This window comes from Leptonychotes weddellii, chromosome 2 (assembly GCF_054177405.1).
Source record: "Leptonychotes weddellii isolate Sample4059 chromosome 2, ASM5417740v2, whole genome shotgun sequence".
Classification (NCBI taxonomy): Eukaryota; Metazoa; Chordata; class Mammalia; order Carnivora; family Phocidae; genus Leptonychotes; species Leptonychotes weddellii.
In genome coordinates, this window is record NC_138370.1 from 150,565,242 (window position 1) to 150,591,455 (window position 26,214).

The window sequence follows — 26,214 nt, forward strand, 5'->3', positions numbered from 1 at the left end:
TTTGGAATCTATTTCCCTATGGGCTGCTTGGTGGCGTGCCTGGGATTGCTTTGGTTTTGTGTGAAACTAGTAAATAAACAACGTTAACTACCAAGCTGCCCAGACCCAGGACTCCTGCCACCTGCACAGTCACGCATGCGAGGAGAGAGCAGGGATGGAATGTCTTCACCTCAACCCAGGACTTAGAGCCTTTGAACTTCAAGGGAGACTGACAAAATGCCAAGGCCCTAACGTGGCCGCAGCCGGATTTGAACTAGGGAGATCCTAGGAGGACTGGCAAGAATCTATGAATTAGGTAAATACCTACTAGGAACAAAACAGGAAGCCAGCCTTGAACAAAGACACATCAGTCTCTTTATGAACTTTATTCTGAGCTGTGGCTAGCGGCCACATTCAAACCTGATCCATGAACAGATGCCCATTAGAACTGGCTACGTATAGGGGGAACGTACCAGAATCGGACTAGCTAGAGCAGCCCCATGGCGAACAACTTCAGGGAGATCTGTTCTGTTCATTTTTTAAAAAGATTTTATTTATTTATTTGACACAGAGAGAGAGAGAGAGAGAACACAAGCAGGGGTAGTGCTAGAGGGAGAAGCAGGCTCCCCACTGAGCTGGGAGCCCGATGTGGGGCTCGATCCCAGGACCCTGGGATCATGACCTGAGCCGAAGGCAGACGCTTAACGATTGAGCCACCCAGGCGCCCTTTTAATTTTTTTAATTTATTTTTGAGAGAGAGAGAGCACAAGCAGAGGAAGCAGCAGGTAGAGACAGAGGGAGAAGCAGGCTCCCCACTGAGCAGGGAGCCCGATGTGGGGCTCGATCCCAGTACCCTGGGATCACGACCTGAGCCAAAGGCAGATGCTTAACTGATTGAGCCACCCAGGCGCCCCTCTTTTTTTTTTTCATGGACCCTCTAGTGCTGTCATCAAGGAGGGAATGGTGGTTTTCGTAAAGACAGGCCAAACCACCTATTCTTGCAAAGTATTCTATTCTTGACTGACGTGTAAACCAAGCATTTTCTGCCTATCTTGTTGGAATAATAACGAGGGATGCATTTCAGAAAAAACTCAGTTAGTGATATCCAGGTTCCAGAAAGCAGCAGGCAGACTTTGAGACTTAAGAGGGCTGAGGGGGAAAGGAATTTTGGCTCCTTCCCTAACACAAATTGCCTATAATCAGCAAATAAGCAGGAAGTTTTCATTGGTTTGTGATTCATTTGGGACTTAATTCCAATAAAGATGATGTGATGACATTTAAAAGCGTGGATTAAACTAGGTACACAGGAAAACCGAAGGTGACTTTGGTGGAGAATACAGAATATAAAATAGAATACAAGGTAATAAAATATTCACTTCTTGGCTGGATTTTATGAGTTGCTGATCCAATACATCTGCGCTATACCAGTGTGATGGTAGGAAATAAGGGACTGTCTTACTTTTACAGGCACAAAGTGTCCCGGTTTTGTTTTGTGTTTTTTTTTTTTTAAAGATTTTATTTATTTATTTGACAGAGAGAGACACCGCGAGAGAGGGAACACAAGCAGGGGGAGTGGGAGAGGGAGAAGCAGGCTTCCCACAGAGCAGGGAGCTTGGTGTGGGGCTCGATCCCAGGACCCTGGGATCATGACCTGAACCACCCAGGCGCCCCTGTTTTGTGTTTTTTAAAAGACAGAATCATCTACTGGCATCATCATCTCAACCATTCTCCCAGAAGAAACAGAAAAGTTGAATGACCCGCTTTCTGAGCAGAGAAGGAGCATCTCACAGACTGCCTGCCCCCACCCTGCACCCCGCACACAGGAGGCCGGTCCTCACGGATGCCCCACTACGGGCTGCGGACACAGTGTGGCGGAGCGGATCGCTGTTCACCTGTACTTGGGTGCTTTGCACCCTCAAGGTGAAATGCTGGTCTCACCCCGTTAGAAGACAAATCCAGAAACCTCCACTAATATCTCCGTCTTCGGGATCCAGTATGGGGCTGATCAGAGGAATACTGAATGTTGCATTTTTCTTACCTTTTGTTGTTGTTGCTTTTTATAGGATTACTAATAAGCCTGAGTAAGAAAAATCCTGCCACTGTGTGTACTGGGGAGAGTGCTGATGATGGAAACATTTCAGGACGACTCTTCGTGGCACAGGGACACCAGACTTCGGATGTGGTGTAGGCTCTGGAGAGGCTCAACGGTGGTGCTAGCTTTAGAAGAGAACTTCGTGCCTCTGGGGCTGTTATGGGCTCAACTCTCTCCCCACCCCCACCCCCCACCAATTCATACATTAAAGCTATAACCCTCAGTACCTCTGAAGGTCACTGCAGACTGCATTCAGAAAGAAGACCTTTAAGGAGGTAATTAGGGTAAAATGAGATGCATCGGGTGGGCCCTAGGCCAATCTGACGGGTGTCCTTATTAGAAGAGAAGAGGGCACACAGACAGCATGCAGACACCGAGGGATGAGCACGTGCAGAGGCCGCGGGAGCGTGCCCGCCTGCAAGCCAAGGAGAGAGGCCTCGGAGAAGAAAAGCTGCCATCACCTTCATCTCAGACTTCCGGCCTCCAGAACTGTCAGAAAATAAATCTCTGTTGCTTAAGCCACCCGGTCTGTGGTGTTTTGTTAGGGGAGCCCGAGCAGTCTAATACAGGGGTTTCAAAGAAAAAAAAAACCCCAAAAAACAAAAAACAACGCAAAGAATATTGGGAATTGTTCAAAGTAAAAGCCCACGTAGGCTAACTCAGTTGTGTGAATTGTGTTCCCGGGAAGTTCAGTAACTGTCAGCAGAAAAAGAGCAGGGGGATTCCGGGCTCAGATGAACGTGGGACCTGCTGGCTTAGTTAGCCAGGTTTCTTGGCTGCAGGACTTCTCAGAGTCTTTAATGGGCTGATTCACACATGAGCATGATTCCTACGATTTGTGTGTCATCCTTGACACCTGTCTTTCCCTCACATTTTATTTCCAATCCATCACCAATACTTCTTGAACGCATTCACATCTCTCTACTGAACTGCCGCTGAGACCCAGACCAAACTTCCCATGTCTCTCGCTTAGTCCGCCACAAAACCTTTCTGGAGGGTCTGCCCACACCGGAGGGTACTCTCCAACCCGTGCAGCAAGAATACCACCGGAACAGTCTTTGCCAAGCAGTGGGTGGGTCATGCCAGCTCCCTGATTGTTTTAAAGACATTTTAGTAGCTTCCCATTGCTCCTAAGACAAGAAGACAAAATTCCTACTCCTATCTTCAAGCTGATCTTGAACCATCTCCCGTCCCGGGGCCCATCTTTACAGGCCGCCTTTTAGACCCACATTATTATTCGCTCCCGCCCACTAAGGGCTTTTGCTCCTGCTGTAGTTTCTTTCTGGTTAACTCCCTTCATCTTCCCTGAGAAGCTTCTTTCACTTCCCTTCCTTACTGGGTCAAATCCTCCACTATTGATTCACATTGCACTCATTACTACTGAAAGTTTACATTTATTGATTATCTGGTTAATACATGAATCTCCCTCTTCTAGACTACAAACTCTGAGTTTGTAGAACATCTTTTGTGAAACAGCCAGTTAATTTACTGAAGGTTTCAGAAGGACACATCAGAAATGCAATGGGAAGAACTTTTATGAAGAAAGAAAAGTGAGCAGGGTTAGAGAGAAAGGTTTGGGGTCCTCAGAAACATGCAGTTGGGGTACCTGGGTGGCTCAGTTGGTTAAGTGTCTGACTCTTGATTTTGGCTCAGGTCATAATCTCAGGGTTGTGGGATCAAGCCCCAGGCTGAGTGTGGAGTCAGCTTGAGATGCTCTTTCTCCCTCTCCCTCTGTGCCCCACTCCCCACTCATGCATGCACTCTCTCTAAATAAATAAAATCTTAAAAAAAAAAAGAAACATGCATTTATTTGCTGAAATTTAGCATCCTTTGAAATAAACCACCCAGGATATGATATTGGGCTAAGTTCTGGAGATACACATGGGTGTGTAACTTTTTTTTTAGTAACAGAAGATCTGTATTTAGAACATACACATATCATGTAATTAACCCAACTCTTGCATTCAATAAGATGAAGAACTCAATAAAAAAAATGGGCAAGGTCTTGAACGGACTCTTCCCAACTGATGTAGATTGGCCATGAAGAGAACTATCCAACCCAGAGACACTGGTGCCAAAGAGGGACAGAATGCACACCTCAGCCTAAAAGGCCTTTGAAGTGGGGCCAAGAGTCCAAGAGGAGGAGCGTGTCATAACTACTCCTGGTGGAAAAGAAAAGAGGCCAAAAGATCCTTTGGTTTACTAGACCTCAACGATGGAGTTTCTCACATCTGAAAGGTGTAGCTAATAGGGAAGCCTCACGATACCGAAAATGGGTGGACACTCACTGGGAGTGTAGCTTTTTGTTTTTAAATGTCTGATTCTGAAGTGTTTCCAACCTGTAGAAACCATGGAAGACCGGGACAATGAACAGCCACCTCCCCTTTAAGCAACATGCCTAATGTTTTGATTTTGCCCCAAAGAAGCTGCTCTTTCCTGCTTTACCGTGGACAGGTAAGGGCGGCGATTCTGATCGCCCCTTCAGAAAGACAGGAAGGACCGCGAAATTCACTCACCAGTGCCCACACTGCGGGAAGGCCACCCATGCCTCCTGGCAAATAATTCATCAAGAAATGTTTAGCGCTTGACCTTACATAAAGTGCTGTGGGAGATAAAAAGACATTTATGGGACATACTTTAAGAAAAAATTTACAACAATATGAGAAAATAAAACACTTTCATGTGAAAGAATAACCAGCAATAAAAATAATGGATAAGCCTTGATGGAGAGAGATGCAGAAAGTGCTGAAAGAGTTAAGAGAAGATTGTTTCTAGTTAAGTTTCTTCATGGAAATGGATTCCCTACGGAAAGTAGCACACCTTACCATCAAGGAAAGTTCATTTCCATTGTACCAACCAAGGAAAGTTCACTTCCTTGTACTAAAAGGCCAACTCAGGATAGTAATTTTATAAGGCAAATTACAAATAAGTATTTCTTCTGTGAACAAACAGAAGTGTAAGAGGGCCGATTCCTTATCTGAACAGTATTTATAATTATTTTAGCTCTTGACTGGAAGGACAATTCAAAGCTTGGGGAAGTTATTTGTTCCCTTACCGGCTAACCTTAGTTTGGTGGACTTAAGCCAAATAATCCTTTTTTTTTTTTTTTTTTTGCCTTGACAAAGAATGGGCTACTATATTCACCTGATGTATTAGGTCGGCTCCACACTAAGAGCCTGCTCTGCGAAGGGCGTGATTCTCAGTGTCTCCCAGGCCTGGAGATCTGGGCAGCATTTCCCTTAGAGCCCAATATTTCCAGAGGTCTGCATTTAGGGCTTCGAGAGAAGCCCCATGTCGGGCTCCATGCTTAGCGTGGAGTCTGCTTGAGACTGCTCCATGCCCAGCACAGAGCCCCATGTGGGGCTTGATCTCACAACTCCTGAAAGCATGACCTGAGTTGAAACCAAGAGTCAGATGCTCAACTGACTGAGCCACCAAGGCACTCCTATGTTTAACGTTTTAAGGAAATGCCGGACTATTTTCCAAAGTGGATGCATCATTTCACATTCCCACCAATGTATGAAGGTTCCAATTTCTCTATATCCTTGGAAACACTTGTTATTGCCCATCTTTTTGATGGAGACATTCTCATGAGTGGCTACTATAAAGTGGTACACTTCATTATTTTTTTAACATACATCTTTAAGAATTGTTTTCTGATTACAGAAGTCATACAAATTAACAAGCACAATTTCTTCATGTGCATGCACTGATTTGATTCCCAGCTTCTAGGCCAACAATAATACCATCTATGTGTTGGCACAATTATTTCCCCCAATTTTACAAAGAGATGGAGGCTCAGGGATGCTGAGAAGCTCTAAAGCTGGGACTTGAACCCAGGTGTGCCTAAAAGCTTCTGCTTTTCACAACTGTGTTGTCCTGTTGTATTGGCTACTTTGTGCATATATAAACACATGAAGATCAAATGGGATAATGAAGTGAACTTTATGAATTTATAGCATCTAGTAAGGGAGAGTAAGATGTTGAAGGGACATGGCTTTTGGATTATAGAAACAGGAAACATGTTATCTGTTGAGAGATTAAGGAATAGAGCACTGATTTCTGTGGCCACAGAGAAATTTAAAGAAGACCTGGGATTAAGGACTCTCACATCAGTTTGGATAAACTAGTGTCTTCATCACCCCATCTGGAGAATGAGAACATTAATCGTCCTAGGGTTATGGTCATAAGTAGCATCAAAATATGTGCTCAACGTGTTCACCTTTTGGTTTGTGCACTTGAGAGAATGAGGCCAGTTTCTCCTGAATTACTCTATTATCTGAATGCAGCAGGATACCTTATTTTGGTTTTGTGGTTATTTTCCACCTCACATAAAACAGTTCCTTTCTTTTATTCTTTATAGTTGAGGAAAAATTATTCTGCTGTAATTAAAATTATTTTGAGTTTTGGCCACAATCAGGAGCAGTTCTAGAAATAAAAATTCCTTGTGCTCTAGTTAAACATTATTAGAAAAAACTTCCCGCTCACTAAAATCCTTTCTCTAGAAACCTATTCTGTGGCACTATGCATGTGATTATGATACCTTTATCTAGACTCTTTTCAGTTTTCAAGTTTGCATATGTGACTCAAATAGAAGATTTCAAGGGAACTGATCTTCTTTTTTTTGGGGGGGGGGGAACTGATCTTCTAAGTAACTACTTTGTAAACATTGTTAGAGGTGGCATATTTCATACATAGTTTCCTGAAGAGAACTAGGCGAAAGTTCCCCAACTTCGAGAATCTTAAACAAAAGGAGCATGCTAGTGTGGGGTGGGACAGAGTTAATTCAGGAATGAGAGCTACAGACTAGAACTCACATTATTTAAAAAATATGTGTATTTTGAACAAAGGATCCTCATTGTCTAAATCTTGAGCTTATACGTGGCAGCCTGAATTTGGAGGGTTTATTCTCCCAAGGGGTGAGGGGGTGGGGTGGATGCAGATAAGAGAGCAATTCCAGTTTTATCACTCTTATGTGAATTTTGTGCTAGGGTTCAAGTGCTCAGCGGGGGGTGGTGGGGGGAGCCTTGTTTCTGTGGACTATATAAAGGAGAGGGAAGGAGGAAATGTTAGGAGGATAATTCCCCAATTTTTATTTCTTAAAAGGTGCTCTTGTGGCTGCATTTCCTCTAAACCCAACGTTTGGTGTCCATGTCGAGTGAAATGCATCTTTCTTGGTCAGGCAGTGGATGGAAAGGTCAGGAAGGATTTTTCCTAAACCAGCAGAAGGTTGAGCAGGAAAGCGGGGAGAACGGATTCTGCTGATGTATCTTCAGTAAGTGACTGTACTCGTCTTTGAAATCATTAAGCTTTGGCATTTTATTCTGTCTGAAAAGGTGAAGTGAGTTCTTTTATAAGGAAATGAAAAAACATCTGCTAGATGATTATACAGTAACTTCTGAGTTTCTAAGTGTCATTTGGCCTTCATAGGCACATCAGTAATGCCCCTGCTTAACAGTCAGTCAGGGCCATCTAACCTGGTGTGGGGGCATCTGCTCTGAGGTGAGGCAGCTAACACGGAGGCAGGAGTCTGCTGGCTAAGAGCGTGGGCTCTGCGGTCACACAGAACTTGACTGAGTCCCAGCTCCGCCACCTTGAACAACTTGCTTAACCTCTCTGAGCCACCCCTTTAAGTTAGATGATGTATACAAATCACTTCGAGTGCTGGGCACATACGAGGTGCTCAGTAAATGTGAGCTATTCCTGCTGGCCTGACAAAGAGATTTTAACTACTACCAACACAATATGGGCCCTTGCCCCTCCCACTCATCCTAAGGCGTGTCTCATGTCATCTGTATTTTATTTGGCCTCTGTGTTTGAGTGCCTACTATTGTCAAGTAGTGTGCCCTGACCCAGAGTCCTTGCGCCTGATGGGAAGGAAAACTAGGTGATGTCATCCACTGAGGGTAACGGGAAGGAGGGCCAATCAATGGGGTGGCGATGGGGCAGTGGGGAATGCAGTTCCAGATGGGTTGAGTTTAAAGGGGTCTGGGGATCTGCAAGGGGATCTGCCCTGCAGGCACTTGTTATCAAGGGATCTGTAGGTGTGTGGGGAGAGTGGGGCCGGAGATGGGGCATTTGGTGTCATGCGCATCCGAGCCCAAGTGGCTCACACATTCTGACGTTGCCAGAGGTTGGTCAGGGAACTAGAAGACGTAAAGGGCTGTGCGGTGAGGGAGGAGCCAAGGGGCACACCCATACTTGGGAATGGGGAAGTGGCAACTGGAGTGTTGGGGTATCTCCTAGGGCCCCAGATAACATGACATGGGGCTATCTGGGTCTTTTGATTAATATTTATTAAAATAACATCCCAAAGTGTAGCTTTCTCTCGAGTCGAGATAACTGCAAATCTTATATTCTATTTACAATTCTCTAAACTCTGCCAATCCTTTCAAGAGTGGTTTTCCAACATGGTTAATTAAAGGAAAGGACAGTTAAATGCTTTATTTGAAAATGTAATATATTTGATTTTTTAAAAGTATCTCAGTGACCAATAAACAAACCCTTCTGCAGTACTTAAGTCATTTTATAAAACTAATAAACTCATAAATAAGGTAAATCTTCAGGTGTCATAAACATTTCAATCCAATATAAAACAAAGCAAAACCGGGGCGCCTGGGTGGCTCAGTCGGTTAAGTGTCCAACTCTTGATTTCGGCTGGGTTGTGATCTTGGGGTCATGAGACTGAACCCCACATTGGGCTCTGCACTCAGCGGCAGTCTGCTTGAGATTCTCTCCCTCTCCCTCTGCCCTTCCCCCTGCGCTCACACTCTCTCTCTCTAAATAAAAATAAATCTTAAAAAAAAAAGCAAAACTATCTGAAAAATTTCAACTTAAAAGAGCCCAAGTCTAAATCAATCAGCTAATGACACATTTTAAAGTGGAAACAAAAGACTTAACATGTTAATTAACAAATTACCTTATACACTGTGAATACTATACATGTTCAAAATAGTGAATACAGGCTCTTCCACAAACTGATCTAAAAATATAAATACTTTGGGTTTTATTTAGTTCATCATAATTTAATTCTAAACCTTCCCAGGGTTAAAACACCATCTCGTAAGGACATAATTTGCTTTAACATGGAATCCATACCTCACAAAGGGCTCAGTCTTCTCACCTCTGTCCCCAAGATTCAAATTACGAGTTAGCTAATTCTCAATTCCTCTGAGTCTCCCATCTCCAGCACAACCTGCCACTGACCGGAATCGATGCATCTCATCACCATTTGAGAGTGCTCTGAATTCGCTGTCCGCGCTTCCTTGCGACACAGTCATAACTCCTAGGTACGTACAGGACCTGTGACTGGATTCCGCATCACCAAGCCCCAGGGTCAGACCTGATAGTAGATGGCAGGCAAACAGGGACCGGTCATGGAAGGAGATGGAAAACCAGGAGTGAGAAGTAGAATCGTCCAACAGAAGTCAAAGGAAAGACAGAATTTCAGAAAGGAAGGTGGCATCAACGTCAGCAGTTTAAAATGCCACGGGGCAGTCTATAAGGTCAGGGGATGAAATGCGACTGTTAGTCTTTTTTTTAAGATTTTATTTATTTATTTGAGAGAGAGAGAACGCGAGCAGGGGAGGGGCAGAAGGAGAAGCAGACTCCCTGCTGAGTGTGGAGCCCGATGTGGGACTCGATTCCGGGATTCCAAGATTATGACCTGAACCGAAGGCAGACGCTTAATGGACTGAGCCACCCAGGCACCCCACGACCGTTAGTCTTAATGGTCATAAATTTAAATTTAAGATTTAAATTTTGTCAGTGAAATTTTCACATCACAGTGTGGGTAGAAAAACAACCATAAATAAAGAGTGAACTAAGAAGTGAGAAACTGGGAACTGCATTTAAAGGCAGAAATGAGTCAAGAATTCTTTAAAATTCCACTTAATAGTTTAATAAGGGAAACGGGGGGGGGTAGCCAAAAAGGAGAGGAATGAGGCTCAAAGGAAGAGATGTCTGTTCTGTGTTTTATTTTAATTTAAAGAAAAGGGGGGGGGTTTGAGTGTGTTCACTGAGGAGAGCGTCGACTCCTTTTTCAGGGGGAAGATGGGGGTTCTAAGAGCTTGAAGATTTGGGACAGAGAGAGCATTAGTACTTGATGAAGCAATGTCCCAGGGGATCAAGGCTAAAAGCAAAGAAGTCCAAGTGAAAAGGTTGACCTTGAACAGGAAAAGGAACACCTTATCCTCTGAGAATGGAGGGAATGAGGAAAGAATTGATAGCAAGGTAGATACAGTGTGGCGGGGGCGGGGCAGGAAGCTGGGCAGCTCGGTGGAGCTGTCGGTGGAGCTGTCTGAACCTGGCCCCAGGGCCAGCCTGGCAGCTATGCACGAAGCACACAGTTTCTGGGAACAAATTCTGGGCTGGGATGGTGACAGCTCCAGAAATGGCCCAACTGGAGCCATCAGAGCTTCCAGGTAAGGGAGCAGTTCATATTACTCATAGATCAGAGAAGAAATCCAGAGGTTTCTGTTCAACGTTGGTCTCTGGGTTCAGGAAAATGAGACCAGAGGTTAAGATGTGCTCAAGAGTAGTTGCTAGCATCTCTTAAACTAGAAACTGGGTTTCTTGGCTTCCAGAATCATGCTCCCCTCTTAAAAAAAAAAAAAAAAAAAAAAGGTAACCAATTTCTTCTCCACCTCCCTCCCTGGCTAACCTGTCCTCTTTCTTCCTGTTTCAGCGTGTCACTTTCTCTGAAAAGCCTTCCCTGACCTCTCTCCCCTCCTGTCTAAATCAGATTCCACAAAGGCTCCTACATACCCCTTTTATCCTTCCTTTGTTGCACCATAGGCTGAAATTCTAGTTTTATTTGTGTGACTGTTTCATGTTCCTCTTTCCCAGTAGATATTATAAGCCACATGAGGATAGGGACTCTTATTTGTTCACTTCTGTATCCTGGTCAGCACATAGCTCAATGCCCGCCATGCAGTTAGTGCTCAATAAATATGACAAATGAAGGGCGCCTGGGTGGCTTAGCCAGTTAAGCATCCAATCCTGGATCTCAGCTCAGGTCTTGATCTCAGGGTCGACAGTGCAAACACTGCACTGGGCTCTGTGCTAGGCATGGAGCCTACTTTAAAAAAAAAAATTATGAATGGATTTATATTCCAAGTGTATGGTGTGGGAGCATGGGATTCAAGAAATTTGTTTGCCTGTTAAAGGTAACATTTGTGAAAAATGCACAATGGTGGGATTCCCTGGCAGGCTGACTTACACTTTCTCTGTAGGTCTGGCATCTGGGAAATGCTTGATACATATTTGATGAGCCATTAAGAATTTTTGCACTATTGGAATTTTAATTCCCTTAAGAAAACAAACATAGCTGCCTCCAAGTCACTCAAAATAATTTAAAGATATTACCTAAACATTTAAAAAAACATTTTAAAATAAACAAATTAAAAATGTCCAAAAATGTTATTCAGACTAAACATTAGAGTTCATCATCAGTACTTTGTTAATAATTATAGTGAAAATACTGATCATATAACTAAGGTAGCTTTTGGGATAATATATAACTAGAAAACCCAATGTTTTATTTCTGAAGTTTCACACTTTCGAAGTGTCTCAGAAACATCTTCTTAGATCCAGCCTTGATACTTAATGAAATTCCAATTTTTAGTATAGAAATTCATGGACTTGCAAACATTTAAAAAGAGAAAGCATCACCAATGAACTCTCTGCCACCTTTCTCAGAGAAGGAAATTTGTGAACACATTCATGAAGGTTAGGATCATACAGTAGGCAAATATTTTTCCATGTCCCACCCAAAGCAAACAAATGAAAATTGAAACTTCAGAGACAATTATAAAATATCTCCAAATTTAAAGATACAGCATCCTTTTCTAGATTCATAAGAGGAGGAAAAACAACTGATTTGGAAGAACTTAAAACTAAGTTTTATTTAAACGTGTGTGTGTGTGGGGGGGTGAGTGCATACAGTCTAAAAAAAAATCAAACAGATGGTAATTAAAAAAATGGAAATGTTTAAGATATGGAAAATGTTGAGTTGAAATAAATTAATAAAACCCTGGAAACAAGCTCACCAAATTTTTTTTAATGGGAGAATAGTTTCCGAAAGACAGCGGCCCATTTAGGTGATGAACACCAGATGCCAAGTATAGTTCATTATAGACAAAAGTACTCTGATTAGCTTCAGGGGAGAAGGAGAAAAGAATCAGGCACCAAAGGTGGGAAAGCCAAACACAGCCCTCCACGGGCTTCTGGCATGTGGCTCCCCAATTGTCCCCAGCTAACTCCTGGTCTAAGGACAAAGTTGTTTTCTATCCACCTTTTGGTCAGTGAATCCTGATCCAGAATCATCTAGTTCACTGGGCCACCACCACGCACAGTGGACGATCTGAACCCACAGTCAGGCCAGGGCCAGCTGTGTGTCCGTAAGGTCAGAGTCCCTGAAACCCACTCTTCAGGGGAGGAAGAGCTCAGAAGACCGCTATGGGAAGTCACTGACATGATCAACTAATTAAAGGAATCTTTGACTAGGGATGCCTTTGCCTTTGGAAGGTCCAGAATATGGGGGTATTGTTGCAGGGGAGAAGGGTACTCGCTGACCCTCCCCAAATCCAAAGTCTGTGTTCCCAGCATAACCAAGGAGGCAATGTGGCGGAGTGCCCCTAACTTATCCTTACTCTGTGTGGTATGAGAGAGAGTGGGGGAGTGGAGGTAGGGGGACTGAGGGTGTCTTTCTCCTCCTTGAATTTTAGTCTGAAGTCTAAAGTCTATCCGTTGCTTTAGTGAGTGTTTTACAGAGTGCTGAGAGCACACAGTGTGGGACACAGTCTGAGCACATCATTTAGTGGCGGACAAAGATTTATTTACTCGACAGTCCGATAAAAGCCAAGTTATTCATAGATACAGCGTGTGCTAGAGAAGACTTAGCTTGTTGTAGTAGAAAGAATTTTAGGCTAAGAGTTAGCATATTCCTGGATCCCGGTCTTGACTCTGTTATTAATTTAGGGTCATGTGATTTTGGCCAAGCCATTAACCTCTCTGGGCCTCAGCAGCCTCGGAGGTGAAATGGAGATAGTGAATCAAATGACAGCTAAGGCCCTTTTTGGATCTAACACTCTGGAATGAATGTGGCCTGTGTGTTCAGAAGAGGGAGTAATCATTCTGGGATAGAATGATCAAGAGTTTTCATAATAGAAGCAGGGTAGTTTTTTCATTTTCTACAAAGCCTGATTTCTCTGTTGCAAAAACCCCAGAGTACAGAAGTGTCAAATGTAGATTGCAAATGTCCCTAGCAATCTTTGCTTCACAGATAAATAAATACTGGTAACTGTAATTTTTTCTTCCAGATACTTTAAGTGCTACTTACAATCATTACTATTGCTAAGTGCTAATTATAATCATTACTATCTGTATTAAAATGGAACACCAAGTATATGTTTCTTCAACAAATTTTTATGAATTTAGAATTATATCCTGGGTGTCCTTCTACCATGTCGTCACGTACATCTCATTATTTTCATTAGTGCAGGGTGTTGCGTTGTGTCTGTGAGTGGTACTTCATTTAAACAATGCCTATTGATTATAAAAATTCCTTGCATACCCATGTCCTAAAATTCAGTCTCGACATTGCCTGCCTCTCTTCCCATTCCCGTCCATCACCAGGTCCGGGTGCTGTCACCCAGTATCTCAGGAAGCCAGCTGTGTCTTTCTCTCCCTCCAAGTACCTCTGCTTCATTCCAGTGGAGGTCCAACTACAGGTCCTACAACCACAGCCCCCTCCCGGGTCTTCTCTCTCTCCGGCTCTGCAGCCAGAGAAGCAAATCTTAGGACTTACACGTTGAAAACCTTCGATAGCTTCTCACTGTTCTTAAGGCTACTGACTTACAATGCTTGTCCGGTCTATAATTTGCTTTACGATCCACTGCCATAGACTCCAGGATGCATGAGTGGGGTTTTAGTCTGCACCCTAGGCTGTACGTTAAGTTAGTTGCCCTGGTCAGGAATACACGCGTCCCAGGTCCTCCGTAAGAATGCTGTCACAAGGGCTGCAGGCTTGAGGCGGTTTCTGCAGGTAGATTAGCTTCTATATCTCCAATCAACACAAAGGACTTTGTTAATTAGCAGATGGATGTTAGAAGCTGTTTTTCCTCGGGGAAATCACTTTCATAGGAGATGTATGGACTGGTTGGAAACAGAGTCGAGGCGCCCCCTTTCTTGCACCAACACCGTGGACAGTAGATCCAGCCACCTGTACCCTCCCAGGGGGGCCCAGGACTTGTTTCTGCCAAATGCCTGACTCGTGGCCAGCTCAAAGGAGTCTTGCTGCTTAAATTACACTCTTAGGTTAGCTCAACCCTGCCTGGCGAAGAGGTCACCTTTGCCTCTAATGAACTTCCCACGAGATATAGCTGGGGAAACTAAAGGAATGGAACCAGGGACTTCATCAAGCCTACACAACAGGCCGCATGACTGTTCTGATTCCTGCTTGTGGATCAGTGTTGGAAGGTGGGGCTGCATTGAGCCTGAGATTTGCTTGCGGACCACGTGGGAGGCTGTGAGGAAGACGACCTTTACCCTCACTCAACTCTAGATAGTGGAGGTTTCGACATCCACCAAAAAAACCCTAAATAAATAGGAAGGATCACATTGGTAGAGGTCAGATTACGTAAAGCTCGTGGCCTACAAGGCCCTGCACCTCCTGCCTACCTCTCCTGGTACTCCTCGTGCTCACAACATTCCTAGGAACACTGCTCCCTCTGGACGTGTGACCACGCCGTTCCCTCTCGAACCCCTGTGGCTCCTCGGCCTCCTGAGATGTCACTGGGATGTGCTTCCTCAGGGAGGCCCTTCCTGCCTCTCAGTCCAGGTCCCCGCTCCCATCCACCCCCAGCTGCGCCCAGGACCTCTCTCCCCGCTGTCCGTCCACACAGGAACGCAGAGCGATAGGTCTGTATGGTTATCACACTGATAACTATGAGATTGTGTCCAGGTCTGTTCTGTTCACCTTTGTCGCCCCACCAGCTAGCACGGCCTCTGCGGACATCTGCTCAGTAGAAGAACATTTGGATCTTAGTCCACACAGCATTAGTAGAGGGGAAAAAAAAAAAAGCTTTTTATGGCACTAGGTTCACTAACTAGAGTGGGCCCTCTATAGTGAAAAAACTTTACAATAAAGTTCTTAAAATAATCCAGTCAAACTCACAAAGTAAAGGATGCGGAATATATAAAATAAATAAGGTGAGGCAATGGCCATCTCTTTTAAATACTGTAAATGCCAACTTGGTTATTTTGAAAATCCTTTATGGAAATGAGGACCAGGAAAAAGTCATCATCTTCAAGTCTCATTTCTCCCAATTTTGCAGTTTCCTTTAGTCTCGGCACTTATAGAATGATCATTCCAACATGTAACTAAGTTCTGCTTTCTCAAAGAACTCCACGTTTGTCTCCTCAGATGAAGTCCTTGGCACCCTCCCTACTTCCCACTAATACAAACATGGAAATATGACTCCACCCCCCCACCCCCCCCACCCCCCGCCGACAAGGTTCTTTCTATGCTTGAGATACAGAGGGCATTTAAAACAGACCCTGGGTAGACACTTAAGTAGATGACTTTATAATAAGGAAAGTTCTATATCTGGTTAGAGATTCAGGGCAAATCCCATGTGCCTAAAGTTTGAAGTCCGCTATCACTCCGTGTGGCTTTTATCAATGGTAAAGACGGAGTGAGCTGTGGGGAGACGTGGGTCACCTGATCGCCTCCCCCAGCCCCATCCTTTCCTTCCGTTCCACACCCTACGGTGCTGCTCTGGTCCAAACCTCACATTTTACATCTGAGGAAACTGGAGGCCACAGGCTGAGACTCAGAGTTACCACACATCTATGAAGTGCGGATCAAATATGCACAAGATGCCGTCATGTGTGTTTGAGGGGATGATTCCGATGACTTCTGACTTATAGGCGGACGCGTACGCGTGCCTCACCCGGTCATACCTGCCATGGAGGGCCTGCCAGGTGCTAGGGGGGCAAATTCTTGAGTTTTGTTTGTTTGTTTGTTCCGCTTTTTGTTCGTCTAATTAACTCTTTTTTTTTTTTTTTTAAAGATTTTATTTATTTGACAGAGAGAGACACAGTGAGAGAGGAGCACAGGCAGGGGGAGTGGAGGGGGGAGAGGCAGGCTTCCCGTCGAGCAGGGAGCCCGATGTGGGACTCGATCCCAGGATCCTGGGATCATGACCTGAGCCGAAGGCAGACGCTTAACGACTGAGCCACCCAGGCGCCCCTGTTCGTCTAATTAACGCTTACAGGGTAACTGCCTGTCAAGGGTGCAATTTCAGTGATTTTACTTTCCCTAAAGACACTTCAGCTTTTTTTGGATTATATGAAAGTCACACTCCTTTTACTCCATTAAATCTTTTAATTTAGGCAGGGTATTAAAAGACAGCCCTCTAGCTCTCTCCACACCAGTGGGCTGTGACTTCTCTACCCCTTTGTTTTCAGGCTCACCTCCCCAGAACCACACCTCAGCCTTGTACTTTAGCACCAGGAAACACTGGCCTTTTAGCTTTGACAAGTGAGAGCCTCACATCGGTAATGGAGGCAGAACTAACTTGAGGCGGGAGGATCAGGCCTCTGTCAGCCATCTTCTGAGGCTGGACCTCTGCCTGGGTTGCAGCGTCACGCTGAAACTGTTACTATGTCCACTTCTAGGACATTTGGCCTCCTTCACCAAAACCAAATCCCAGTGAGGATCATAAAACCTGTCCCGTCAAGCTCAAAAGAGAATGCAGATAAATTGTACTTTGTAAACTAAGTCTTGACTGTCTAGCCAATTAACTCTGTTTTATGATTCTTTGTAGAAATGACTGCAGCAATAAATGCATCCTGGGACACGCTAGACAGCCAGCAAACCAGGATTCAAACCCAGGTCTTCTGGACTTTAAAACGTGAGCTCTCCCGGCTCCCTGCTCAGCAGGGAGTCTGCTTCTCCCTCTGACCCTCCTCCCTCTCATGCTCTCTGTCTCTCATTCTCTCTCTCGCAAATAAATAAAATCTTAAAAAAAAAAAAAAAAAAGATTTTCTCTTTAGGGGCGCCTGGGTGGCTCAGTTGGTTAAGCGACTGCCTTCGGCTCAGGTCATGATCCTGGAGTCCCGGGATCGAGTCCCGCATCGGGCTCCCTGCTCGGCAGGGAGTCTGCTTCTCCCTCTGACCCTCCTCCCTCTCATGCTCTCTGTCTCTCATTCTCTCTCTCGCAAATAAATAAAATCTTAAAAAACAAAACAACAACAACAAAAAAACGTGAGCTCTCCCAACTTCCCCAGGGTGCCCCCTAGAGGCTGGGAAACACAACAGGGAAAGGAATTGCTTTGAAGTCTTTTAGTCAGAGTACAGGGCTTGGCGGGTGGGGGAGGGGGTGGGGCCGAGGGTTCCCGACCTTGTTTTGCCTCTGACTTGCCTGGTATCCTAGAAAGAGTTGCTTTCTCTCCCCAGGCCTCAGTTTTCTTATCCCTAAAACCAGGTGTTTGGATTAGTGAAAGCCCTTTCCAGGTCATGATTCTGTAGCCTACAGACATTTTCAGAGTAAAGGATGCGGAATATATAAAATAAGAAATAAATGCGGAATATATAAAATAAGAAAAGAGGCTTCAAAATTTACTTGGAAAAAAGAAAGATCTTTTTATCACTCAAAGGATCAAAGGAAAAGGTCGCAAAATTACGTCATTTGAAATATAAAGTGGGATTTGTTGCCACTGGAACCAAAGGAGGGATTCAACTCGATAGGGAAAACAGATAAAGAAGGAAATGTTTTTATGAGGCATTTTTAAGTTTCCATGAAGTAATTACTTAAAAATCCCCAATTTAAACTTTCAAGCATCTGAGTTTGGCACAGTGTCTATGAAAGAAGAAAAGAAAGAAAGAAAAGACAGAAAAGACAGAAAAGAAAAAGAAAAGAAAGAAAAGAAAGAAAGAAAGAAAACCCCAAAGCAAAAATCAATCAGTTTGATAATTTCCTCCAAAGACCAAATAGAAAACCTGCAGAGTGCTTTGCGGGTTAGTCAGAAGACTCGGCTTGGCGTCAGCAGACCTGAGTTCAAATCTTGGCTGAGTGACCATCCCGACCTCTCACTGTCCTTAACTTACAAAAGGGGCATAATAATCCTGTCTCTACAGATGTCACAGGGAAGATCTAATAAACTGAAGAACTATATGAAGAACTGTTTCATTATAACTCATTGCCTGCCAAAAAAAAAAATTCTTTCACCATATACAGGGAATGACAAGGGATACAGATTTGGAACTTTGTTTGAACTGCTTCTTAGCAAAAGTTGAAAAACTGCTACAACTCAAGGGAGTGGGAGAAGCTGCCTGAAAGCTGACATACAGAAAACCAAAACTACCATACCACCAAAAAGGATCTTCTTTTTCAGGGGTAAAGAAGGCAGAGGTAACATCCCAGCCTTAAAGTGTGGGAAATGCAGTTCGGAACTTGGCAGTTCAGAACCATCTCTTCACTTCCTTTATTTTTTCCCTTTCGTCAGAATCCAAGTTGGCATCCAGTCTTGGGGGATGTGCTTTGCTTCTCAGACTTCACTGTACTTATGAACTGTACGGGGATCTTGTTAAAATGCAGATTCTGATTCAACAGATCTGAGGTAGCATCAAGACTGCATTTCTAACCAGCTCCCAGGTGACCGCCAGGCTGCTGGTCCATGGACACCACTTTGAGTAGCAAAGCTCTTGGCTTTCTGGGGACAAAATGGTGGAGGACTGTTTTTGGAGACATGCGGACCTGGGTCTGAATGCCATCTCATCAGCTCTGTGTGACCTTGGGCGAATAACTTCACCTGTGTAGTCGGACTAATACCTATTTTATATAGGAGGATCCTTTGAGATATTAATAAAAAGATAGGATTCTTTTCAAATTAGTCTTTCCCTTGGTTCCCCTAAGCTCATTATCTTGTCCCCTATTACTCTTGATGATCCAGTTGCCTTATTTCTCTTTACTCTGAATCTTATTGTTTAATTACCTTGTGTGCACATGCGCACACACCATACCTTCTTTGAGGGCACAATCGTCTCTGATCTTATTTCTTTTAGCACATAAATCAAGCAAAAGTACTCTTAAATTTTGTTCGTACAAAACCCTGAGTTGTATGATAATAGCATGCTTCCCACCCTTCCCGGTCCCTGTAGCGTCATGCAGGGGCAGAGAGGCCAGCTGCATTTCCTGCCTAACTCAGACTGACATGTCTGGGTTGCAGTTTCTTCACCTGTAAAATAGGATTTCTGCCTGCACCTCAAGCGTTGTTGGGAAAATTCAGTTAGCTGAGTTATGCAAAGTGCTTAGCCAATGTGGTAGATTGCAAAAATGACCGCGATTCCCCACCCCTCCCTGAATCCCTCCTGTTCCCTAAGGGGAGTCCCAGTTCCTCCCATCAAACGGTGGAGTCTACTTCTCCACCCTCTGAATCTGGGCTGGCCTCTTCACTGGCTTTTAGAGGAGGCTGGAGGAGAAGCAACTCGTGTCCCTTTCAGCCTAGGCCTCATGGAGTGCTGCTTCCACGCTCCCTCCTACAGCCATGGGCCAACACGTGAACAAGCCCAGGCGGCCTGGGACTTAGCTGACGGCTGGACACTCGGGGGGCAGGGCTGCCTTGTGACCACAGATGCATGAGGGAGTCTGACAAGATCGGCGCAGTCGCCAGGCCCCAACTGCTCACCCACAGGGTCATAAACTAAATCAATAGTGGTTATTTTCAGCCACTACGTTTTGGACTGGTTTGTTACACAGCAATAGATAATTGATACTCGATGTAAGTAATTTCTCCACAAATAGTGGCTGTTATAACATTTTGGGGAAAAGGTACTTAACGAAAGATCAGCTTCCCATACCACTAAAATCTGTCCTTTTCGGCCAGGCATAGTAGGAAGGTGACTGCGCTGGGAATTGGGATTCTCAGACTGTGGCCCCAGCAGCTTTTGTGTTAGGCGACTGTATGACCTTAGACACCTCATTTAGCCTCCCCGAGCCTCAGTTTCCTCTAAATTAAGCTGCTCAGAACCAGTGATTTTTAAAGTTCTTTTCTGGGTCTAAGAAGGATTGAGGGTGCACTTTTCCAGAATGCGACACTTATTTCCTTGTTAACAGTTCTGAACCGAATTTTTCCTGTCTTGTCGACTCAGAATGTCATCGCAGGCAGCTTCGCTCTATTGGTTTTGCTGTTTAGCAAAACCAGTTGTGACTACATCCCACACTTACCCTAATGACTTTATGCAGAATCTGGGAGGTGAGCCTCCTTGCCATGGACCACGAACCCACAAAGCCAAGCTCATTAGGAGTCCAAAGAGAAATAATTACATGTATGTACCTTCTGGTGACGGTCTAAGTATGTGGCTCTTAACAACTCTCTATGGGTGCAGGCAGACTTCTATTCATTTCTAGGCTGCCATAGTCTGGAGAACTGAGGCTGCTGGTCGTCTGACCACCAAAGAAGAGGGATAATGCTTCACAGCCGTGACATGCAGACCCAATCTTTATCACACAGAAATGACCCAAGGTATGCACTCAATTACCCAATGGAAGGAAAAAGACAACACCAAAATCAAAAGAAATGTCCAAACTCTAGGGTGTAGAGATGGACTCTGGGACTCAGAAACAAATGAACCACAAATGAATCCAAATACATGTTGTATGACAGAGCTCTGCATGGGGCAGTGACGGAGGTGACTGTCCCTCTGTCGCAGGCCCTCGGCACCTCCTGCGTCCTGCTGGGGGGCGCTCGGACATGGCATTTCTGCACCCTGAGACACACGTCCACTACTGCGCCTGCTACACAATCAAGGGTGTTATTCCCAGAAGGAGTTAAGCTAAATCAGAGGATGTGTATACAAAACGAGGGCAACCGTTTATCCTAACTTAGCCTTCCGATGTACATATTTAAGTCTGCGCGAAGATGCACTGCGTTGCTGAAAGTGCGAACTATACTTGGCTCACTCTTTATCAACACCTTTCTCCGTGAGAGAAACAAAGGGCGTAGAAGGGGAAGCACGTGGCTCACAGCTACCTGCCTGCAACAGATGTATTTTGAAATGACATGGAAATCAACTGCAGAGACCTGAGTCACCCAATATTTTCTTGGCTTGAGGTCCCCAATACCTTTGTCCCACTACGTATCTTTAGAATCAATTCACTTCTCACTCTCCTCTCGTGTGGATTTTTACAGCAGCTGCCTGGCTGGGATCTTTCCCATTTCAGTCTTCTCGTTGCAGCTGGAGAGAACTTTCTAAGAAACAGAGCTGCTCTGCTTAAAATCCTCCACTGGCTTGTCTGAAGACTGTTAAGTTCCCTGAAGGCAAGGACAGTGTCTCTGGCACCTGGCTGAGTGTGCATCTGATTATCTCTGGGCTTACAAACCTGCTGTCTCCAAGGTCAGGGAGGGGTTTCACTTCATTTTAGAGAGCCACTCGTCCACTGAATAGAATGGAATTCACTGCTCAGGGTAAAATTTGAGACATACTCCTTTTTAATATTCGCTGCAGCTCAGGAGCATCTTTTCCAAGATGCTTGATGACACTGAACTAGTATTTTGACTTATTCTAAGTATCTGCTTCAGGACATATATTCATCTGATGGCTATGTTAAGTCTTAGGATAGGGTCATTTTTTAAAAGGATTTTATTTGAGAGAGAGAGAGAGAATGCACATGAGCAGGGTAGAGGGGTAGAGGGGCAGAGGGAGGAGACTCCCTGCTGAACAGGGACCCCAATGTGGGGCTCGATCCCAGGACCCTGAGATCATGACCTGAGCTGAAGGCATACACTTAACTGACTGAGTCACCCAGGGACCCCAGGATAGGGTCATTTTGATGATATATGGTCCTTCTGAAGATTCCAAACTCTATGGGACCAGAATATTCTCAGGTGAAAAGGGTGTGAGTAGATAACAGATTTCACTTTCATGTTATTCTCTTAAAACAGCATTCAGGTGGTAACCACACTAAGAAAGGCTACAAATAGGTGACCCATCTGACCTGCAGATGGGTGAAGGCTCCTCCCCTAGGATGAGGCTACTGACTCTTCTTTTCTAGATATCTAGAAAGTCTACCTCCAACCAGATAATCAATCTAATGACAAAAAAAAAAAAAAAAAGCAGAAGCTAGGTACTATTTAACCAAGACCTCAAAAGGGCCCAAGATTCAGGGTTACTGGGAACATTGTGAAACTAAGGGAATTTGCAAGTCCAGGTGGAGGAAACCCAGCTACTGGGAGACTGGTATTCAATTATTTGGAAACTGGAGTCCCTTCCAAGAAGCTCAGTAAATGGGCTCTTGAGGCCTCCAAGGCAGGGCAGTTGCAGGAGGAAGGCAGACAAGTACCCACTCGGCCCTTGGGCTGAGACTCAATTCTGGCCAGAACTTGGCTAGGTTGTTTCCAGGTTCAGAGAGACATGAGGTGGGAAGTCAGGGGAATCATTCCATTTTTAGGCTATTGAACATATTTAGGTGACATGCAAGTTTCTGTCTGGTTTTGAATCCAGATTTGCAAAAGCTCTTAGAACATAGCAAAGACGGGTCATGTTTCTGGGGAAGCACTTATCACATACTTGCTGAACAGAAAGAGCAGGACCAGGATGAACAGTAAGTGAGCAAAGAAGAGAAATAAACCCAACCCCACCTTCCTGTATTCATGTCTCCTCCATTCCTGGTCTGGGATCAAGGCAGCTTCCTATAACTAATTCTTCACACGTTAGGGAAGTACAAAGAACCCCAGAGTCCTACTTAGCCTTAAGAGCTTCAAAGTACTGTCTCAAAGACCTGCCTCACGACTGCTGACGTATTTATAGATACTGGTGTTTAGCATCAGAACCTCTAACATCTGTCTCCTTAAAATATTAACTGGAGAATTAGATGTGGAAATAAGTGGAATATTTTTGTGGGAATAAACAGAATTTATTGTGTTTAAAAGCAGTGACCACTTTCTATTTCTTTCTGATTCAACTCTCAAAACGTCTCATCTTTTCTACAGCCTTGCTCCTCACAACAGCGTGGGTAGGGCCACCCAGGACACTTATAAGCCATATGAAAAGGGCCGCCAGTAATTCTCACAGGGACGGGAAGAAAATAAAACACCCTATTCTTTAATGATCTGAACCACCTCGTGGAACACCGACTTCCTCTAAATTCACTGGGCAAAAGTCTATATACCACAATGGAAAATAAAATGTACTAAGTTACTAAGGGGAGGTTTTGTTTTTAAGGTTAATTACAGTCCTGGAAGGGGGTAAAAAGTCCCACTGATTTTGAAATCTGTCTTGTATCATTGGAAAAATTCTTCAGTGGTGGTTTGTGAAAATCTCACCTCATCAGGGCTGCCAAGGTCAAATGAGACCCAAGCAATCGACCTGGGAGATGCTTGCCTAATTATTAAATATGCAGCAAACAGTTTGTGTCCATTTAACAGTTTGCACCTGGCACGCTCTTTCAACACGTGCCGCTTCCTAGCGCTGCACCCTCCCCGCCCCACCCCTTCCCACCGCCACCCAGGGCTCCAGCACCGGGACCGGAGCAAATCCTGGGGACCCAAGGACATTTCAAAGAAACAGCGGCGGTCAACATTCCATTTCCGTTTTATTCAAAAACGCTCAGATGCTTAAAAATGGGGGGAGGGGGACACTTAGAAATAAGGGAAAATCTCTTGCAGTTTTTCCAACTCAAGTTCTCAGGCGCAGCTGAAAGTTCATTAATTAGGGATTTAAAACCAAAACTGTTTCATACACCACTGAGATGCCAAGCTTTCCAAACTGTCCTGGTCTTGAGTTTGGGGAATTTGTAAAAGTCCCGCCCGCCCCCCCCCCCGCCCCCGCCGGTGCTGGATTTGGCCTCCCTTTCTGTGCCTTTGTTGAATTCTGTGACTTTTCCGAAGTAATCAAACTGAGAATTGCCTCGCCCCATTTTTTTTTTTTCTGCCAGAAGGAAGTAAAGAAATAAAAACGACCTGCGAGAGAAATCGGGGAAATAATGCCCCAAAGCCGAGCTCGGCAGGAGGCAAGCCCACGGCGGGGCCCGACGCGCGGGGCGGGGGACCGTCCCTACCTGGGACCGGGCGGCGGCGGCGGCGGGGTCGCGGCGCCCATGGCTTCGCCGGCCTCGGGCGGCCGCGCCGGGAAACGCCAGCGGCTCAGCGCCGCCCGGAGCCCGCCGCACTCACAGCGGCCGCCCCGGCACCGTCATTGGGCCGGCGCGTCACGTGGCGCGGCAGGCGGGCGAGCCTCCCCGGCACGCGTAACCCTTTACCTGCGCGCCCCGAGCCGCGCGCCCCCCCGCCCGGCCGCGCGCCCCTCGGAGCCGGGCTGGCCATCCCCGGGCGCGCTCGGCCTCCGGGCAGCCACTGCCGGCTCGCGTGCCCACCGCCGGCCCGCGCGGGGTAACGTCTCGGTGCCTACTTTTCCGTCGTGCTGGAGGGAGAGGGGAGCCTCCTAGGATGCGGCACGTCAGTGGGGAGATCCAGAAATGCGGCCCCTGGCAAAGAGATCTGTACCCCTCACCCCGTACTTTTGAGTTTGGGGTTCCTCCTCAGTTCCAGCCTCTTCCGTTTCGACCTGGTGTGTACACCGTCGCCCGCCTGCACTATCAGAGCGGATGGTCTGAGACCCAGCGCGGACGCTACCGAGATGTAACTCCAGGAAGTTGCACACACTCGCCTGCGCCCTCGACACCACAGTGGGAGCTCAACGAAGTCCTGCTTCCCCCCACCCCCTTTTCCCGGGCTGTTGGAACCTCGGCTGCAACACCGCGTCCACACCTCCTGAGCTCCACGCGCGTACTTGTTGCGGTGCACGCACCTACGGTGGGTGGAGAGCTGGTGGCTTTACCTGAAAATACTACTTAGGTGTTGGAAGTTCTTTTCACCTGTGCGCCCAAGTTGGATTGACAGGAAAATGTGTTAAGCAACTGCGCCACCTAGCTTACCCTCTTCTCTCCCCTTCAGATTATCCAGGGACAGTCAGGACAGAACAGGCTGCTGCAGAATAGGCCAGAGTTTAAAGACCGACATACTGTCCTTAGTTTCTAACGGGCCAACTTTAGGGATTCCAGCTCCATTTACACATTTGTCACCCTTTATGGGAGAAAACTCATTTTGGGGGGCATCTTGCCAGTCGTGTGGTAGCTGCATGCTTTAAAATGATAGATTTAGAAGGAAGTTCTCTGCTATTTTACATCATTTTCTGATAAAACCCTTTGTCACACTTCTAGTGGATGCTTTAGTAACGTCCACAGAATACTGGTACATTTATCATTTAAGTTACTTTGACCAAAAAGACATTGTTTAGGTTTTGAAGTGTGGTTCCCAGACTAGCGGAATCAGCTTCATCTGGAGGGATTCAGTAAAAAATGCAGATTTGGGGGCTCTACCCACGACATACGGATTCTGAAATAATTGGGGATAGGGAGGGTGAAGTAATCTGTGTTTTAACAAATGATGTACACTCCAGTTTGAGAACCACTGCTCTGAATATGCTCAAGCTGCTGGCTAAGTTACCTTCATCTATCAAAGGCTGGGATTCTGTAAAGCCAGAGATGGTGGTGTTATTGGTAATCTTAAATTCGGTGTTATATAATTTGTCATATTGATACACTGAAACGAAACCCTCCAATATGTCCATATACGTGTAATCTGTACTTCATGCACATCACATGGAATGCCAAATGGAGCTGTCAAGGGACCCTTATGAAAAATACAGAAGAAAAACCAGTGGTTTCTGGATGCATGTGGGAGTGAAACACCATGATTCAGTTAGTGTTTTAGGTGTGTTCATGTTTTCATTGGCATATAAATCGTTCCAACTGATGAGTCATGGAAGATAGGAGAACTAATTTGTTTGAGTAGATTTGTCAATAGAGTTCTAAATTTGTCAATATGGTTCTAAAAAAAAAAAAAGACCCACAATTTTAAGAAGTTTATGGTATTGGCTTATATTATAACGAAAAAAAAAAGCACCATCTTATGCATTATTTAGATTTTTGAGAAAGAGATAACAGGTTGGATTCTTTGCCTTTAGCTACAATTTCTCCATTGCCAGGATAACACATTTCCAGTTGCCTGCATGGATATCTTTACTTTTGAATTCTCTAGGTCCAACTTTATTTCAGTATTTCCTTCATCTTCATCTC

The 26,214-nt window shown here is 45.1% G+C and overlaps 1 protein-coding gene across 4 annotated transcripts in view; it reads right to left on the minus strand.

Moving 5' to 3' along the window:
* The window catches only part of PGCKA1 (PDCD10 and GCKIII kinases associated 1), a 78,434-nt gene extending 53,656 nt beyond the window's left edge, over nt 1-24,778 (minus strand). For 3 of the 4 annotated variants that reach the window (XM_081812490.1, XM_081812495.1, XM_081812497.1), the window contains exon 1: nt 24,136-24,200. The gene's annotated coding sequence lies outside the window, so the exon portion shown is untranslated. Of the gene's footprint in view, nt 1-24,135; nt 24,201-24,594 lie in introns of those variants that run through there. The other variant, XM_081812496.1, reaches the window with a different exon arrangement.
* Nucleotides 24,779-26,214: the final 1,436 nt, after the last annotated feature.